General features: G+C 44.2%; 1 pseudogene; it reads right to left on the bottom strand.

Moving 5' to 3' along the window:
• LOC117975753 (ribosome biogenesis protein BMS1 homolog) overlaps positions 1–18,047 on the bottom strand; it is a 32,288-nt pseudogene extending 14,241 nt beyond the window's left edge.
• Between the last annotated feature and the right edge of the window lie 1,511 nt (positions 18,048–19,558).

Below are 19,558 nucleotides of genomic sequence, written 5' to 3'. Positions count from 1 at the left end.
TAATATTCATGAAGGGGGTGAGACACACCTATTTCACACATTACATACGTCCCATGTTCATTTTGGAGTGGAGGCAACATTTAAATGCATTAAAATTGGGTCCTATATGTCAAAAGGTGAAGCAGAAGGTTCGAAGGCTCTCAGTGCCCAGCCTTCCTACTGGAGAAAACTGGTCCAGATTTACAACAGGGCCAATCAAGGAAATCATGAAAGAGAGTGTGCCTGTGGCAAAAAAGGTGGGGAATGTAGGCTTTCAGGATATGGATCTTGGAGAAATTCAAGAGTGAACAGACATCACACCAGAGGAATTAACAGAAGACCACTTGATGGAGATGAGTGTTTTCGAATCAGTGCCAGATGATGAGGAAGAGGATGTAGATGCAGTGCCAGAAAATAAGTTGACATTCGACAATCTGGCAGAGGGGTTCTGATTATTCAAGACTACTTGTGACTTCTTCTACCACATGGACCTTTCTATGGTACGGACACCAAAACTAAAGCAAATGGTGGAAGAAGGATTGGTAACATAAAGAAATATATTTAGAGAAATGAAAAAACAAAAATGTCAGACAGAAATAACAATGAATTTCTCAGTGTGTGTGCATCTCCTGACTTCCTTCCCATCTCCCCGACCTTTTCTGCCTCTGCCATCCCTGAGATGACAGGACCAACCTCTTCTCTTCTTCAGCCTACTCAATGTGAAGACGATATGGATGAAAACCTTTATGATGATCCACTTTCATTTAGTGATAGTGAATACATTCTCTTCCTTATGATTTTATTAGTACTTTTTCTTTTCTGTAGCTTACTTCATTGTAAGAATACAGTATACAATACAAATCAGATACAAAATATGTGTTGAGTGTTTATGTTATTGGTAAGGCTTCTGGCCAATAGTAGGCTATTAACAAAAGTTGTGGTGAGTTGAAAGTTATATGTGGATTTTTTTTTTTTTTTTTTGAGACAGAGTCTTGCTCTGTCCTGCAGGCTGGAGTGCAGTGGTGAGATCTCAGCTCACTGCAACCTCCACCTCCTGGGTCCAAGCAATTCTCCTGCCTCAGCCTCCTGAGTAGCTGGGATTACAGGTGCGCACCACCACGCCTAATTATTGTATTTTTAGTAGAGCCAGGGTTTCACCATGTTGATCAGGCTGGTCTCAAACTCCTGACCTCATGATCTACCCACCTCAGCTTCCCCAAGTGCTGGGATTACAAGCGTGAGCCACCACACCTGGCCTACATGTGGATTTTTGACTGTGTGGGAAGGTTGGCACCCCATCCCCTTCATGGGAACTGTAGTCTCATTAAATCCTCACATGCTGCAAGATTGGTTTATTATCCCCATCTTACAGATAAGAAACTTAAAACCCAAGAGATTTTGTACATTGCCCAGAGTCACATCACGGGTGAGTGGCAGAAACTGGAGCCCCCACCCAGACCATCCCTGACCTGAGCACAGGTTGCCAAGTGTGCGTGCAGCAGTCAGAGACACTGGGAGATGGCGACTGCCCTCCGTATTGAGGCCACTTATATATCTGGCTTCTGTGAAACAGCCTTGCTTAGCTCCACCACTCGGTTTTGGTCAAATGAACCACAGCAGGATCATGTGGACTTCCTGAGCACTGGTTTGCATGTATGAGTTGGACTTGGTGATCTCTTTGAGGTGGTGGAGGTGATCTCTTTGAGGTGTGTGGAGATACTAAGCTAGTGGAAAAAGTGCTGAACAGACTGGGACCGGAGGCTCACGCCTGTAATCCCAGCCCTTTGGGAGGCCAAGGCAGGAGGATCTCTTGAGGCCAGCCTGGGCAACATAGTGAGACCTTGTCTCTACAAAAAAAAAAAAAAATTAAAAATTTTTAAAATGCTGAACAAAAACCCACCTGTGTTCAATCTTGGCTCCTCCCTGGATAATGTACCCACTCCCAAGTATAGGTGTTGGTAACTCTTGGGAGTACGTCTTAAGCCCAGGTAGCACATCAACCGGAGTTCCAGACAGTTCCCCAGCTGCCGCCTGCCTCAGATGTCTCTACCTGGCTGTCCCACAGGTGCCCATCACTCCACCTGGCATCCCAGCCAGACACCTGGGGGCCCTGGGGTACTCCCCGAAAACCCCTTGTTCCTCACAACCCCCAGACCCACTACCCCTCCAATGTTACCTCTCAGAGCTCTAGCACCCACCACTTCTCCCTCTCTGTGCCTCCTCCCCCTGAACTCCCTGCAAACTATCTCCACCCAGTAGCAAAGGGGCTTTTTGAAAAATGAAAATCTGACCATGCTGTCCCGGTTAAATGTTCTCCCAAGGCTTCCTGGTGTCTTGGGATGAAGACAGCATCTTAAGGCGGCCTCATCCCCTGCCTATTTTCCTCCCCAGCTCCTAGGACTCTGCCGCTGTCCTGGCTCCAGCTACGCTGGCTTGCAGGCGTCATGCTGCCCTGTGTCACAGGCCTTTCCACATAACATTCCTGTGCTTGACACACTCTACTGCTTCCCCAACTCCCAGCCTTTGCCAAGTTAACCAACTTCTGGTCATGGCTCAACCGTCACTTGCTACCCTAAGGAAGGCTTCTCCAACTTCCTACACCATGTCTAGAGCTGTGCCGTCCTCTACGGGACCACTGCCACATGGGGCCATTGAGCCCTTGAAATGTGCAATTGCTGCCGAGAACTGAAAATTTTTAATTTTAATTAATTTGAATTTCAAACAAGTGACTAGGTTCAGTTACATTTGAAACAAGGGGATATACATCTATTTTTTCAACTGTGAATACTGTGAAATCTAAATATAGATTATTTCCCACAAAATTTAGACCTGAATTGAGAGGTGTTATAAGAGTACACACCGGGCCGGGCACAGTGGCTCATGCCTGTGGTCCTAGCACTTTGGGAGGTTGAGGTAGGCAGAACACCTGAGGTCAGGAGTTCGAGACCAGCCTGGCCAACATGACGAAACCCTGTCTCTACTAAAAATACAAAAAAATTAGCCGGGCGTGGTGGCGGGCGCCTGTAATCCCAGCTACTCCAGAGGCTGAGGCAGGAGAATCGCTTGAACCTGGGAGGCTGAGGTTTCAGTGAGCTGAGATCGTGCCATTGCACTCCAGCCCGGGCAACAAGAGCGAAACTCTGTCTCAAAAGAGAAAAGAAAAGAAAACAAAACACTACACCAAATTTCAAAGACTTAGCACAAAACAGGAATGTCAGGTAGTTCAATAATCATTTTTATACTGATTCCATGTTATGATGGTATTTTAGGTACACTGGCTTTATTTATTAGTAAACAGGGTCTCGCTCTGTCGCCCAGGCTGGAGACCTACTGAATTCAGGTCATCCTCCCGCCTCAGCCTCCCGAGTTGCTGGGACCACAGGTGCGCACCACCACGCCCGGCTTTTTTTTTTTTTTTTTTTTTTTTATTGATAGGGTCTTGCCATGTTGCCCAGGGTGCTCTGGAACTCCTGGGCTCAATCGGATCTTCCTGCCTGGGCCTCCCAAGTAGCTGGGATTACAGGTGTGAGCCACCGCGCCCAGCCGGTATACTGGCTTTAAATGATAAAAATGTTCTGAACATTCACCTTCCGGTGTTGGCGCGCGGGGCGTGGCGCGGAGTGACCAGCCCTGCCTGGCTCCTTTCAGCAGCAGGTGAAGCGGCTGCAGCGCGTTCTTTAACTTTCCCAGAAAGAACAACAGTTTGTAAAGCGCGCGATCTCATGCATGTCCCGGCCAGCCCAGCAGCTGGGGATGCAGGGCCACGTCCAGTCTGGGACGCTGCAGGGGCTTCGCTCCTGGGTCCCACCTCCTGTGCGTCCCCGGGCGCGGCGCGACAGTCCGGGGTCCTGCACGCTGTGGGGAGCCGCGCTGGGGGCGCCTCGGAAGGACGCGGTTCTCCAGCCCTTTCCGTGCCTAAACAGGACCGAGGCTGAGTTTCTTCGCGTGGGTGGAAACTAAAGCGGGGTTGGGGACAGGGCGCTGGCCATGGGTGCGGTTCCAGGAGCGGGCGCGGGTCCCGGGGCGGGAGGTGGCGGGGGGCGGGGGGGGCTCAGGCACAGCGGTGGGGGGCGAGGGTGCACAGCCGGGAGCGCAGATCCCAGGGGCCCTCACCGCAGTAGGTGATGGAGGTGTGCAGCAGCACCACAAAGCATTCCACAGGGCACACATACAGCAAAGCAGCACGCTGTGAGCAGTAAAGATAGGCAAGTTTGTCAATTAAACTTTCATAAAGCTGGGGGAAACAGAAGAAAACGAACCATAACAACAAAAAATAAAGCCGAGAAACATTTAAGAGATTTATTAGTTTGTTTTAAAATAACAGAAGCAAGCCCATTACATGGTAACATAAGTCGCATATTTTGTGAGAAATGTTTTCCAAAGCAAAAAAAAAAAAAAAAAAAAACCTGTGGGAAAGTGGCGGTGCTTCAGTTGTGCGAGCTGTCACGTCCTAACACAGCTGCATCCTCAGCCTGCTATCCCCCCGCAAGACGCTCCCACTTCCAGTGAAAAGAGATCAATAACATCTCCTTATTGTCAAGAAACATTCTTGACTCAACCTCACTCAGCCGCTGACAGGGTCGTGAAAATCCCAGGGGTCCCTGGACGGCACAATTGAGTGCCACTGGTTTTTTGGAGAAAAGTGTGGAGCTGTACTGGGGAGTTTGGAGAGGGTCCAGGGAAGGCCGCACCGACCAGTGGTCTCAGGACCAGCGTCAGAAGGAGCAGCGAGGAGGTGGAGGCCGGGAAGGGGACGTAGGAGCTGCCGCATTCCCGGCAGAGGGAACTGCAAGTGTTGAGGACCCCAGGCAAGTGCACTGAGGAATGAAAGGCCACTGTGGCCAGAGCTGGAGGCAGCAGAAGAGAGGCCCAAGAGGAGGGCAGGGGCCAGAGCAGCAGCGAGGCCAGACAAGGGCTGCGGCCTAGAAGCAAAGGGAAGCCATGGAAGGAGCCTCGGAAAGTGACATCAAATTTGCATGTTTAAAAGCCACGCTCAAGAAGTGCCGTCAATCAGTAGAGACAGGTATCAGCCAAATAACCACATAAATACTTTTAAAAAACTAAACAATAATTTGGTAATTTCTTGGCTATGACACTAAAAGCACAGGCAACAAAAGAAAAAATAAATTGGACTTCATCAAAATTAAAAAACCTTTGCGCATCAAAGGACACTATCAGAGTGAAAAGACACCCCAAAGAATGAGAGAAAATATTTGTGAATGGTTTATCTGATAAGGATTTAATATCCAGAATATAAAAAGAACTTCTACAATTCAACAACAACAAAAAATCTGATTCAAAGGACTTGAAAAGACATTTCTCCAAAGAAGGTCTATAGATGGGCAATATAGAGGAACAGAGAGCTTATACTTACAACTCTCCCCCCGAAACCCACTGTGCCTATTTCTATGGTATGGAACTATGAGGTCTCAACAGAACAGATGAATAGATCCCAGTTTCTATTCATGGAAATTTCAGGCCTTGTCTTTGGGCCACTAAGGTGCTTATTTCCCAGACTAACAAAAATAATCTAGCTTTTTGTCTTGACTACCAAACACTCTGGATTTTTTTTTTTTTTTTGAGATGGAGTCTCATCCTGTCACCCAGGCTAGAGTGCAGTGGCGCGATCTTGGCTCACACAACCTCCACCTCCCAGGTTCAAGCAATTCTCCTGTCTTAGCCTCCCATGTATCTGGGACTACAGGCACACACCACCACGCCCGGCTAATTTTTGTATTTTCAGTAGAGATGGGGTTTCACCATGTTGGTCATGCTGGTCTTGAACTCCTGACCTCAGGTGATCCACCTGCCTTGGCCTCCCAAAGTGCTAGGATTACAGGCATGAGCCACCATGCCCGGCCCACTCTGGATTTAAGGACAGTTCTTCCTTCAATCAGCAGCCAAAGAGTCCTGATTCCTGATTCTAATTAAGAAGTTTAACTTGGTATTCTATTTCTGATGGAAGGATGGCTAAAAGAAGGGAGACTCAAACAACAGATGAAGGCAAAATACTCTGTACTGATTTTTCAACGTAATCTTAAATTCTATGTTTAATTGAGATGACCCAAAATTTTTTTTTTTTTTTTTTTTTTTTTTGATACGGAGTCTCGCTCTGTCACCCAGGCTAAAGTGCAGTGGCATGATCTCGGCTCACTGCAACCTCTGCCTCCCGGGTTCATACCATTCTCCTGCCTCAGCCTCCCAAGTAGCCCAGGCACCCACCACCACACCTGGCTAATTTTTTGTATTTTTAGTGGAGACAGAGATGACCCAAATTCTTAACTGCCTCATAAATACTGTTAATATATTGAAAGTTTTGCCCTAGGCTTTTATTAAAGTCAACTATATAGAAAAAGTTTCTCCTATCTTGAAATGTATTATTAAAGACATCATCCCCAATAATATTCCATATTCTCTGTTTAGGAACCCCAATTGTTTTCAAATTCAAGAATGCAGAGAAATCTACTTGTTACAAAAGAGTAGAATGGATAATGGGCACCACACCCTGAAGTGTATTTTAATAAAAATTCATGTAAGATGGTTCAAAATTTCATTAACTACTTTAAAAAGAAATGCCTGGGAGACTTCTATTTCTAGCAGAGTGGCAGACTGATGCCTTGAACAACCCTCTTATTACAAAACTGAATACTCCACATGAAAACAAATCTTTTCAAATGCATTGTTAAGCTGTGAAGAGAATAACGAAAGTTCTAAGAAACCAAAATCTAAATGAAAACACAAGTCCAGGCAGGCACTAAAAACCTAAAAAAAAAAAAAAACAAAAACAAAACTGAAGAGGCCAATTGTTGGCAAGCATGTGGAACAGCAGGAACTCTTTAAGCTGCTGCTGGTGGTGGAGGCCAAGCCACTGTGCTCCCAGAACACGACACAGACGCCTCCACACTGAAGCAGAGCACAGGTGCCCTGGAGTCTCCACCCCACCCAGGGATCCTCCAGCAGAAGTGTGTGTGCCCCTGCATACCTGCAAGTCCCATATCCAGACCTAGTGTTCAGGGCCGTGGGATAACAGCCAAAAATAGGAAATCATTTTACTCTTCAATGGAAAAATGGTGACACAGTCATATAATGGAACTCAACAATGACGATAAATCAATTTCTGCCATAGACAAGAACATGGATGTGTTCTGTAATACTGAACCAAAGAAGCCAAGCTAAATAGAATGTGCTGTATTTTAGAGAAATCAAAACCAGGCAGAACAAATCTACATCAGGAACTGGGAAAGTAGCTATTTTGTGGGTTGGGGCAGCAGTGCCTGGGAGAGGCCACAGGTCAAGGCTACTGCTTGGTCCAGGGCGTGGCAGCCTGGTGTGCTACAGTTCATCTAGATGCACACTTATGATTTGGGCACTCTTCTATGTGTACATTAACATTTCAATAAAAAGCTTATTAAAACATTAAAACTTTCAGAAAAATCCACATTGCTTCAGTAGAAATTAGCACATTAACGTTTAAAAAATACATGTATATGGTGGGGGAAAAAATAGTTCAAAAGAGTACCCAGTGAAAAGTTTAAGAGGGAGTGATGCCAGCAAGGGGCTGATCAATAGCCCCTTGCACTCATCCCCTGACAAAGACAGCCAAAGCAGCAAACAACTATATTTTGATGAAAGTCACTAAAAGAGAGCCCCAGAGTGCATCAAGGAGTAGCAGAAATCCAGTAGAGCACAGAAAACCAGGACGGTCACATAAAGGAGGGAAGGAAACATCTGGCCCCCCACCACCCACTCCCCCAGAGGGATCAGCCTGAAGCAGAGGGGATGTCTCCCTGCAGGGATAAGGAAGCAAGAGGGGCCCAGTAGCCCCAGCACTCCCCTCAGAGAAGGAACTGACATTGTGCCCCACCCCCATGGACCAGCTGCTGCTGCAACGTGCCCTCCTGGACCTGGACCACTTCCGGAGCATGTCCCACCCAGGGTGAGCAGCCACCGCACCCTTCTTCCAACCTCAGGCTCTGTTGCTGTATATCACACCCACCTAGTGGCCCACCACCTCCGAGCCGCTGTTACACTGTCTTAGGCCATTTAGTGTGGCTGTAACAGAATACTTGAGACTCGGGGTAACTTATTTTATAAAAAAGGTTTATTTGGCTCACCCTGCTTGTGTCTGAAAAGTCCGAGATCGGGCAGCACAAGTGGCGAGGGTCTTGGGCTGCTTCATCTCATAGGGAAAGTGGAAGGCGAAACAGGTGTACGCAAGGGGCTCACATGGCAAGAGAGGAAACAGGAGAGTCTAGGAAGCGGAACTCACTCTGATAACAATTCACTCCTGGTAACTAATCCAGTCCCATGAAAAGGCATTAATCTATTCATAAACGATCTGCCCTGTGACCCAAATACCTCCCACTAGGCCCCACCTCCCACACCACCACATTTGGAATCAAATTTCAAATGGATGAAATTTCAAATGGCTGGTGGGAACAAATGATGTCCACATCACAGCATACACCCCACCTGCGGGGCCATGCTGCTGTGCCCCTCCCCTCCCAGCTGCCATTGCGCCCTGCCCCTTGGAGCCTGAGCTGACTTGGTGCCCTGCTTTCCAGGGAATCAGTGCCTTGGCCAGTCTGAGCAGTCATACCCCCCACTGCACGAGAGCTGAAGCACTGCCCTGCTTCACAGCGAATCAGTGTCTTGGCTGAACTGAGCAGCCACACCTGCCAGGGATGAGCTAACATGGCACCCCCATATCCTAGGAAAATGGCATTGGCTGAACTGGGGTACCTTGCCCTTCAGGACAAACAACTGTAGAACCCTGCTTCCTTGGAACTGGACTAGCCCTGGAGAATCTGAGTTGCCCAGGCACCTGCCTCCCCAGGGAGAGAAGTAGTTGCTGCACTGGTCCCTGCCCCTGAGGGCCCAAGCCACAGTAGTGCTCCACCATTCTGGGGTCCTTGCTGATGCTGCGCCTGGCCTCACAGAGACTGAGATGCTGCTGTGTCCCACCACGGCAGGGTCCAGAGTCACTATCATGTCACTCCCATGTCCAGAGTCACTCCCATCCCCTGGGAGTTTACTTCTTAAACTCTTCGCAAAAACAGAGTGAGAGGAAATAATTCCAAACACATTTTACCAGGCCAGTATCACCTTAATACCTAAGCCAAACCAAAACACACACACACACACACACACACACACACACACACCCCAAACAAACAAAAACTACAGGTCAACTTCTCCAATAAATTAAACACTGATGCAAATATCCTAAAAAAATTTTAGCAAATAGAATTCAACAACACATCAAAAACATTATACATCGTGTTTAAGTGGGATTTATCCCTGGCATGCAAGTCTGGTTTAAAATATGTAAATCAATCAATGTGATATATCACATTAACAAAATGAAAGATAAAATGACATGGTCACCTCAATTGATGCAGTAAAAGCATTTAACAAAGTTTAGCAACCTTTCTTGATAAAACCTCTTAATAGTTTATGTATAGAAGAAAAGTTCCTCAACATAATAAAGACCATTTATGAAAAACCCACAGTCTAATCATAGTTAGTGGGGCACAACTAAAGCTTTTCCACTAAGATTGAGTACAAGACAGGGATGGCCAGCCTCATCACTTTTATTCAATAGAGTACTTGCAAGAGCAATCAGATGAGAAAAAAAGGCAACTAAATTAAAGAAGTAAAATTATCTCTATTTGCAGATGAGAAGATCCTTTACGTAAAAACTCCAAAGATTCCACAAAAAAACTGTGAGAACTACAAAATCAATTCAGTTAAGCTGCAAGGTATAAACTCAACATATAAAAATCAGTTGCATTTCTATATACAAATAACCTAGCTGACGAAGCAATCAAGAAAATAATCTCATTTACGATAGCATCAAAGAAAAACAAAAACTTAGGAATAAATTTAACCAAGAAGGTGAGAGATGTGTACACTTGAAAACCATAAAACATTGATGAAAGAAATTTAGACATGAACAAATGAAAAGACATCCTATGTTTATGGATCAGAAGAATTAATATTGTTAAAATGTTCACACTACCCAAAGCAAATATACAGATTTAACACAATCCTCATCAAAGTTCTGATGGCATTCTTCACAGAACAGAATAAAACAATCCTGGCCAGGCACAGTGGCTCATGCCTGTAATTCCAGCACTTTGGGAGACTGCAGCAGGCGGATCATGAGGTCAGGAGTTGGAGACCAGCTCGGCCAACATAGTGAAACCCTGTCTCTACTAAAACTACAAAAATTGGCCAGGCATAGTGGCATGTGCCTGTAGTCCCAGCTACCTGGGAGGCTGAGGCAGAAGAATTGCTTGAATCCAGGAGGCAGAGGTTTCAGTGAGCTGAGATTATGCCACTGCACTCCAGCTTGGGCGACAGAGTGAGACTTCACCTCAAAAAAAAAAAAAGAAAAGAAAAGAAAAGAAAAAACAATCCTGAAACTCATATGGAACCACAAAAAACCCCAAACAGCCAACAGATTACTGTGAAAGAAAAAGTTGGAGGCATCACACCTCTTGATTTAAAATTGTATTACAAAGCTATAGTAATCAAAACAGTATGGTGCTGGCATAAAAACAAAAAAATAGACCAATGGAACAGAACAGAGACCTTTGAAATAAATCCAAACATACACTGTCAACTAATTTTTGACAAGGGCAAACAAGACAACACAATGGTAAAAAAGATAGTCTCTTCAATAATAGGATTTTCACATGCAAAAGAATAAAATTGGACCCTGATCATACACCATACACAAAGATCAACTCAAAACAGATACAAGACCAAAGACCCAAATAAGACCTGAAACCATAAAACTCCTAGAAGAAAACATAGGGGGAAAGCCTCTTGACATTGGCCTTAGCAATAATCGCACCACAAGCCAGGCTACAAATGTAAACATAAACAAGGAGGACTGCATCAAACTAAAAAGCTTCTGCACAGCAAAGGAACAACCAACAAAATGAAAGGAGAACCTACAGACTTGAAGAAATATTTGCAAACCACATATCTGATAAAGTGTTAATATCCAAAAATCAGTAAAGAACTCTTACAACTTAATAGCAGAAAAACAACCCAGTTGAAAAATGGACCAAATAGGAAATGACCAATAGGAAATGGGGAGATGTACATTAAAATAATACAAAGTAGCAGACATGTAGGATGAACAAGTTAGAGATCTAGTGTACATCATGAGGGCTATAGTTAATAAAAATATATTGTCTTTGGGATTTTTGTTAAATAAGTAGATTTTAGCTGTTCCTGTCACACAAACAAAAATCTAACTATGTGAGATGGTAGCTATGTTAATTTGCTTCACTATAGTAACCAGTTTACTATCTATATGTATCCTTTAAGATCATGTTGTCAACCTCAAATATATAAAATAAAATTTATTTTAAAAAGGAAAAGTTTGTCTTCAATCCAGAAAGAACCACTATTACCATTTTTTGGTGTTCCATTCCAAAATATCCCACAAATATACAATTGTTCAATCAAATTTAACGTTAGACTTTATACTTGAACATTCAAAGTACATAAGAAATTATAGAAAAGTGTCTGTGTGACTCCCTGTCTGTAGAGCACAGGCTTCATCTCCACTAACACACACACGACCAGTACCTTATACAGAGAGTCCTTGTTTGCCTTTAGTCTGACACCATGGGCGAGCCTGAGTTGGCCCGTGGTCCGCATTCCTGACCAGGTGTCTTTCTCACCCACTGGTTTCAACAAAGATGTTACTGGGTTATAGAAGGCTGGGATGGAAACAGGATACCAAGTTCACATGAAGACAATATCTGAAAAGAGGTAATTTACTTTAACATTTTCAAAAGAAGATTCATATCCATATTGCGAAGAAACAAAGAACAAAACCTTCACTCCAAACTTCTCTACCTGGCTGCAAAGTATTTGAAGGGAAAGGTCGCTAAGGGAACTATTCTCATAGATCACAGAACTGTTACTGGGTGTGGCCAGGGGGCTGCAGACACAAGCGAATGGGCACACCGCATAAGACTGGGAGATCTAAGGCTGGAGTTGCTCAACTCTCTGGAGACCTGACTCCAGCCTCTCGTCACACTGGCTAGAAGTCAAGCATGAATGGTAACACCCTGCCCTGAACACTACTTAAGACACTCACCGCTCATCAGCGGCTTAGCCTCAAAGCTGGCCCGGAAAGCTCCTTCTGGAGCTCAGAGTGCTTTCTTGATCTGCCCCCTTATCCCACTGACAGTTCGAATCACAGCACCTTCAAATTTGGCCACTTCCAAGGCAGAATTAAACATTCCCTACAGGTATAGCAAGATAAAACACACACACACACACACAAAATCATATACTTCATGCTTTACTTCTTACTTCGAACATACATCCTTGATTAAAGAACAAAAACAACTCACTGAAGGGTGATAAAATAATCAAAATGTATTTGCCCCTGAAAGTGGAATTACTACCTCAAAAAGAATACAACTCTTTCATTTTCCCCAAAATAATCATGTGAGTTCATGGGCATGCTCATCACTGCTGTCTGTGTAGAAGAGAAGATCGAAGAGTGATTTACTGGACTGAATTGGCCTAGGCAGCCTTTGCTGGCATCTCTCAGACTGGACTGCAGCCCAGATGCTTTTACTCAGGTGCATGCACTTAGAACATGAAAACAGTAAGATAAATGCTGGTGGTATTATTACCTTATATTGCAAGAACATTTTATGACTTCCTAACTCTGTGTTTTCAATAGAAACATCCCCACTAATGAAATTGTCAATAAATGCTGCTCAAACCACCCTCCCCAAATACTGAAAAACAGTACATCCATTTCTCTGTACCCTTGCCAAGATGTCTGCAAATGCTTTGTCGATTTTTCTACTGAGTTAGACAAACTAGTGATTTTTCTCCCTTTCTTAACACGAATTTAAAAAGTAGGAAACAAAACCTAGTGGATAAAATGACATATTTTCAATATGACTTCTGTGGCAGTCTCACATGGAAGTCAGGAGTAACATCCTCAATTCCTAAATAGCTGTTTACCACTGCTTTTTTCAGCATATTTAAGTAATACAGAATATAAAGGAGCAAACAAAACATGAAGTTTATAAAAGATTTCAAACACTTTTCTAAAAATGAGGCCCATATTTTAGAGGTATTTCATTCCTTTTCTCAAACAATATGGAGATTTATAAATATGAGAATATATAGATATACAGACCTTAATAAATGAAGCGTTCTTGAAAATTTTATATGGAAAACCAGTTAGCTTTAATTTCTTCACAATTTTTATGGATTTATCCAGATCAAGGACAACTCCTGTGGCAGCTATCCGAAAATCAGGCTAACAGGAGCCCCAAAATTTGAAAATAGGAATAATATTAGCAAGAGAAAAACTTCAATTCTATGTGACACAATAAATTACCAAAGTGAATTTTACTTACAATTAGCTAAGAAAAACAAGAGAGACCATCTGAACTTGCAACCCAGTGGTTTGACAAAAGCAATCCAAAACTTTAAAGTTGGTAAGCCAAACTAACAAGGGTGACTTGAGGCTGGGCACAGTGGCTCATACCTGTAATCCCAGCACTTTGGGAGGCCAAGGCAGGTGGATCACCTGAGGTCAGAAGTTTGAAACCAGTCTGGCCAACATGGCGAAATCCCGTCTCTACTAAAAATACAAAAATTAGCTTGGCATGATGGTGCACGCCTGTAATCCCAGCTACTCAGGAGGCTGAGTCAGGAGAACCGCTTAAACCCAGGAGGCAGAGGTTGCAGTGAGCCAAGATCGTGCCACTGCACTCCAGCCTGGATGACAGAGTGTGACTCTGTCTCAAAAAAAAAAAAAAAAGAAAAAGAAAAAAAAAAAAAAGGCTACTTGAGTACTTTCCTGAGAGTGATTTCAGAGGAATGTAATTTTACTATAATGATTTATTTGGAACGAAATGGAAAAGAAAAATACAGTTGCAATGTTTAGGAAATTAAAATTTGGACCTCCAGGGAAGATTCCATCTGCTCATTATTCTGCTTTCTCCTCTGTTAAATGGGACCAGTAAACCCTGCCCTGCCTGACTGGTCAAATGAAAATGGAGTGAACAGACTGCTACCCCAGCACAGCTGCAGGGAGTCTTGTGTCTGGGTGGTCTCTGATGGCTCCTCATAACCTCATATAGTGCTTAGCACATGGTGAGCACGGCCTAAATACTTGCTTAGATAAATAAATGCAAACGATGCACAAAAATAGGAAATGTACCATTATAATTCTTCCACCTCCCCTGCTCTAATCCCACACCCTACTGAAAAGGATGTACGAAGATTAAAAGCAAAGGGAAATTTACTTTATATTAATAAAAATGAGTAATTTTCAACTTAAAGTCTCATGTACATAATAACCCACATTCAGGATATATTTCTCAAACCAATCTGTAAAAGAAATCATCCAAGATAGTTACCATTATGCCACTGACAGACTGTATTGCCAAGAAACCAGTTCCCTGTGGAGTGATAGGGTCTTAAAGGAAAAAAAAGAAATATAGCAAACCACAAATTTTAGATTCTAGTTTAACATACTGGATATGGACATTTAGATTTGGATATAGATTTACATATATACTCCAAACCACCTCCCCGCTCCCAGAAAAGAGAAAAATCTTAGGAGTGGAATTTTATGAAAGGAAAAGCACAAAGCTAAAATAACGCAGCCTGTAAGGTTTAATCTCGGCAATAGGCAAGTTATTGTAATCATATTTTACCCCAAAAGGCTGCTCCGCAATGCATGTGCTGTGGGGTATACTTTAGAAGTCTTTGTCTTCCATTGTGGTCTTCGATATAATACAGTGGGATGGTCTGAAACCTCCTCCACCCTACAGAAAATATGATTGGATCTCGAGACTTGAGGATTTTCTTATACCAGCGATGTTTCTTCAGACGCATCTGAGGGGGATGAGAGGGTAAGATGATTGATGGAGGGGAAATCCACAGAGCCTCAGGCACCAAATATGCAGCAAAGGGACCCATCTGCACGTATCCAACATTTCCCTCGCTGTTGCCCAAGCCACCCAGGATAATGGGGTAATGGGGGTCAATGTTCTGCACAAATTCACAGGGAACATTTTCAATCTCAATGCGGACGTACATCCCAGGTCGAAAACCCTCATACTGAACTCTGGCTTCATCATCTTGATCTTCAAATTCTGCACGATTCAGCTATACATGATGGGGTGGGGGGTGGGGAACCTGTATGCTGTTATCTGTAATAAACATAGGATTAACATGAACAAATGAGCAATTTCTAAGTAAAGGAACTGTGGACAAAATTATGTAGGCTTTATCCTATTAAAAATACTACACATTTGGCTGGGTACAGTGGCTCATGCCTGTAATCCCAGCACTTTGGGAGGCCGAGGCGGGCAGATCACATGAGGTCAGGAGTTTGAAACCAGCCTCGCCAACATGGTGAAACCCCGTCTCTACTAAAAATACCAAAATCAGCTGGGCGTGGTGGTGCGTGCCTGTAGTCCCAACTACTCAGGAGGCAGAGGTGAGAGAATCGCTTGAACCTGGGAGACGGAGGTTGCAGTGAGTCAAGATCGTGCCACTGCACTCCAGCCTGGGCAATAGAGCGAGATTCCATCTCAAAAAACAAAAAAACAAAAAAAACCTACACATTTTACCTCTACAGTCTGCTCAGAATATGTCCCAACTGTTTTCTTCTCTCCTGCTCCAAGGGACAGCAAATGTAGATAACTGTGGAGCCCTGCGTGCTCGAACATTGGAAACATCCCCAGTCCACACCTTCTTTCCTTCCTCTCCAAACAATTCTTTCACACTTTTCTCTTGTCTTCAAACACCCACCACCACCCTCACCTTCATTCAGCTGATGGCTGTTTCCTGATTCACTCCAAAACCAAAAGAACCTCTACGGTCAACCCTCTACCAGGGTTTCCTCCCATATCCAGCCTTATCAGAGCTCTGACCGGGCCCATAGAGGAGCTATGTGTGGCTATTTAAATTAAAATTAATTACAATTACATAATATTAAAAATGCAGTTCCTCAATCACACTAGTCACACTGGAAGTGGTCCATATCAACCTGCGGCCAGTGTTACAATACTGGGAAGCACAGACGTGCATCTCCATGATCACAGAAAGTTCTACGGGCAGCTCAGGCACAGATGATTTGTCCATGCCTTTACTCCGGGCCACACATCACTTGCTCACTAGACACCATCCACTCTTCCTGGATTTTATTCCAACAGCTCTTCCCTCTGTTCTCTCTCTTATCTCAAAACCTTTTGATTCCACTTCTTCCACCAAAAACTGCTTCATTTCTCTGCTTCTCTCTGCAGCAAAACCCCATAAAAGTTTTCCACAGTTGCAGCCTCCAGTTCCTCTGCTCCCATTCTCCTACATCCATGAAAATTGGTGCTTGCCAAGATTGCTGAAGGCCTCCACGCTGAAGGACTCCTCCAGTGGTCAACTCTGCCTTTACCGTAGTTAACACTGCAGCGGGATCTGAACAGTGCTTCACCTCCATGTACAACTGGACTCCTGCGTGCCTGCATGCTCACACTGCTTCTCCCTCTCCCTCCTAGGCACTGCTCAGGCCTCACAGCCGCAATCGCCCCATCTCACCCATGCCAGTCTTGCTCCTCCCAGTCACTCTGCACTCACTCCCCGGCCACCTCACAGAGTTAAGTGGCATCTACATGCTGACGGCTGTACATCTAAGTCCCTGGCCAGACCTGTCTCTCCAGACTTGACGCTCCGCTTGTCTGCATGATACCCAGCCGAACCAAACATCATCTTCCCAAAACTGCATCTGCAGACAGTTTCCTATCTAACCTGCAACAACCCATCCTTCCAGGAATTTCCAGCCGCCATCCTCATTTCCTCTCACACACCCCACATTCAGTCCACCAGGAAATCCTATTGACCCAGCTTCCAAATAAACTCTATCCGGGTTTGACTCTTTGTCTCATCTCCACTGCCAGCCCTCTGGTTTGTGCCACCGGACTGATCTCTACCAGACTGATCTCTTGGCAGAGTGATCTGATTACCTGAATGTCTCTCCTCTGCTCAAAACCCTCCAAGGACTCCCATTTCAGAGTGAAACATTCAGTCTTTTCCAATGGCACACAAGGCTCTAGGTAATTTTAAATTGTAAATGGTGTGAAGCAAAAACTTCAGAGTTAGCCTAGTCATGCCTTTCAAAGGTCAACACAGACTAGCAACCACTAAGCTAATGCCTAATCAGGAAACAGTCCTTTGACTAGATGAAGACCTAGGATGAAACTCCGTTTCACAAATCATACACCTAATCTGTTCCAGCTTACACAAGCACTCCTGGCCTCACTAACAAGACGCAACTCAGATGCTCACCATCAACTGTACACACGTTTCTGTGTCTGTCTCCTTCAGAGTGAGATCACTGCCTCCAGCAACCTGCTCAGCACCCCCAGGCAGGAGGGCCACACCATCTCCCTTATCTCCGCATCTGACCTTATACTCCACATGTCCTTCTGAACTCTGACCAGGATGTTTTCAGAGCACTTCCCCTGGGAGCTCTTGTGTGTCCATAAGCCACACAGGCCACTGATCACCTGCCATTCAAATCAGGGAGCAGCGATCAGAATAGGCAGCATTGGCTTGCACTGAAATGAACACACTGTCTTAGATCACTACATTGTAAAAGTCTCAAAAGTAGAGACCATGTCTCAGTCATTTCGGTTTCCTAAATTCTTGTTACAAAATAGGTATGGATCTTTTTCTGGTGACCTTCTGACTGTAGAAACAATGAGCTCACTGCATGAATAAACACACTCACATGCATCTACCCAGGAGTCCAAATGAAAGGCACAGAAGCAGGATAGGAAGCAGGGACCCAAAGAAAGTCAGGGATTCCTGCGCTATGTGATAGTCTTGACAAGGGGCTAAGAGGAACTGAGGTTTCTCACCTGTGCTTGTTTCTGCATTTCTCCTTTAAGATCATCAAAATATGTGCTTTCTCCTTCATCATATTCCACATCAAACATCTCCTTCAATTTTCTCTTCTTATCCAAATGCTTTTTCTTGGCACTTTCTTCTTCATCAGGGTCAATTTCTTCCTTGTTTCTCTATATTTTCATTCTTAAATTTCCAGAAGAAAAAATTTTGTGTATGTTTATGAAGGTCTTTTCTTTAAACATTAGATTTTTTAAAGTTCTATTTAAACAAAAATCTTAGCAAAAATCTGTTATCATTATCAATAAAACAAAACAAAACACAACATAACCTTGGTCTCTGAATAACATGGTACTGCTACAAGAAATTGTTACATCTGCCTTACAATTAGCTGCTATTCCTTAAGCTGGCTGGGAACACAAACTAGAATAAAAATAACAGATATGTCCCTCACCCAGATGCTCCCAGACCCTGTTCTAAAGAAATATTAGGGAGAACAGGGACTTCATTCTTTTAAATGACACTTAAATTTAAAGAGAGGAGAATGATGGCAATGGTTGAATGTAAGTCTGAGAAGCTAAGACTTCTGTGAGTGAAAAATCACAGTGGACTTAGCAAATGACTATGGCAAGAAACGGTAGTAACTGTCGTCCAAAACTTAACAAGTAAACAAGAAAGCTTCTCTTTGGTCTCCACATCCCCACCCTTTAGGAAGGAATCTATCCATCCCATCTGCAATCTTCACACATCACAAGTAAGATTTGCATTTCTCAATATGGGCCTCTCTCAGAACACAATGACCAAGAACAGCCAGCTACGACAAAGACATACCTGAGTATCGGGGCCCGATTTTCCCTTGTGCACGTCCCCTGTTTCCAAGTCTCCAAAGTCACCGTAGAGCTCCTCTGGGAAAAGAACACCCAAAGGCTGCTCTGTGAGCCAGGCATGCATGTGCTGCTGGCCCCACCCATGACAGGCCCACAGTGCGCTCCGTGTTCCAAGCCTCATTCTCACTGCTCCCGTCACTAGACACACAGGCAAAACTTTGCACTAGGGAATGCTTCGTAAAACAGTTAGTATTTCATCATCTGTTTAGGTAAACTAAATGGACCCAATCCACATTTCCGCACTTCATGTCAAAATCCCAATCTCAATTTTTCCAGTATAGATAATGGACACTCTTTTTTTTTGTTTGTTTTTTTTTTTTTTTTTTTTGGAGATGGAGTCTCACTATGTCACTCAAGCTGGAGTGCAGTGGCACGATCTCAGCTCACTGCAACCTCTGCCTCCCAGGTTCAAGCAATTCTACTGCCTCAGTCTCCCGAGTAGCTGGGATTATAGGCACCTGCCACCAGGCCTGGCTCATTTTTGTATTTTTAGTAGAGATGGGATTTCACCATATTGGCCAGGCTGGTCTCGAACTCCTGACCTCGTGATCTGCCCTCCTCAGCCTCCCAAAGTGCTGGGATTACAGGCATGAGCCACTGCAACCGGCCAATGGACACTCTTTATGAAAGACACAGAGGTCTATCTGTGTCCCCCAAACGAATAATTCAAAGAGTGAATGGAAAAGTCCCACGCTGATAACCAGTACATGTGAAAAGGAGTCTCAGTGTAAGTTCAACACAACACAATCATGTAACACACCTAGGGGAAATTTTAGAATATA

This window comes from Pan paniscus, chromosome 15 (genome assembly GCF_029289425.2).
Source record: "Pan paniscus chromosome 15, NHGRI_mPanPan1-v2.0_pri, whole genome shotgun sequence".
Lineage (NCBI taxonomy): Eukaryota > Metazoa > Chordata > Mammalia > Primates > Hominidae > Pan > Pan paniscus.
Note: the sequence above shows the minus strand (reverse complement) of the source record. Positions and strands in the feature narration are given on the sequence as shown.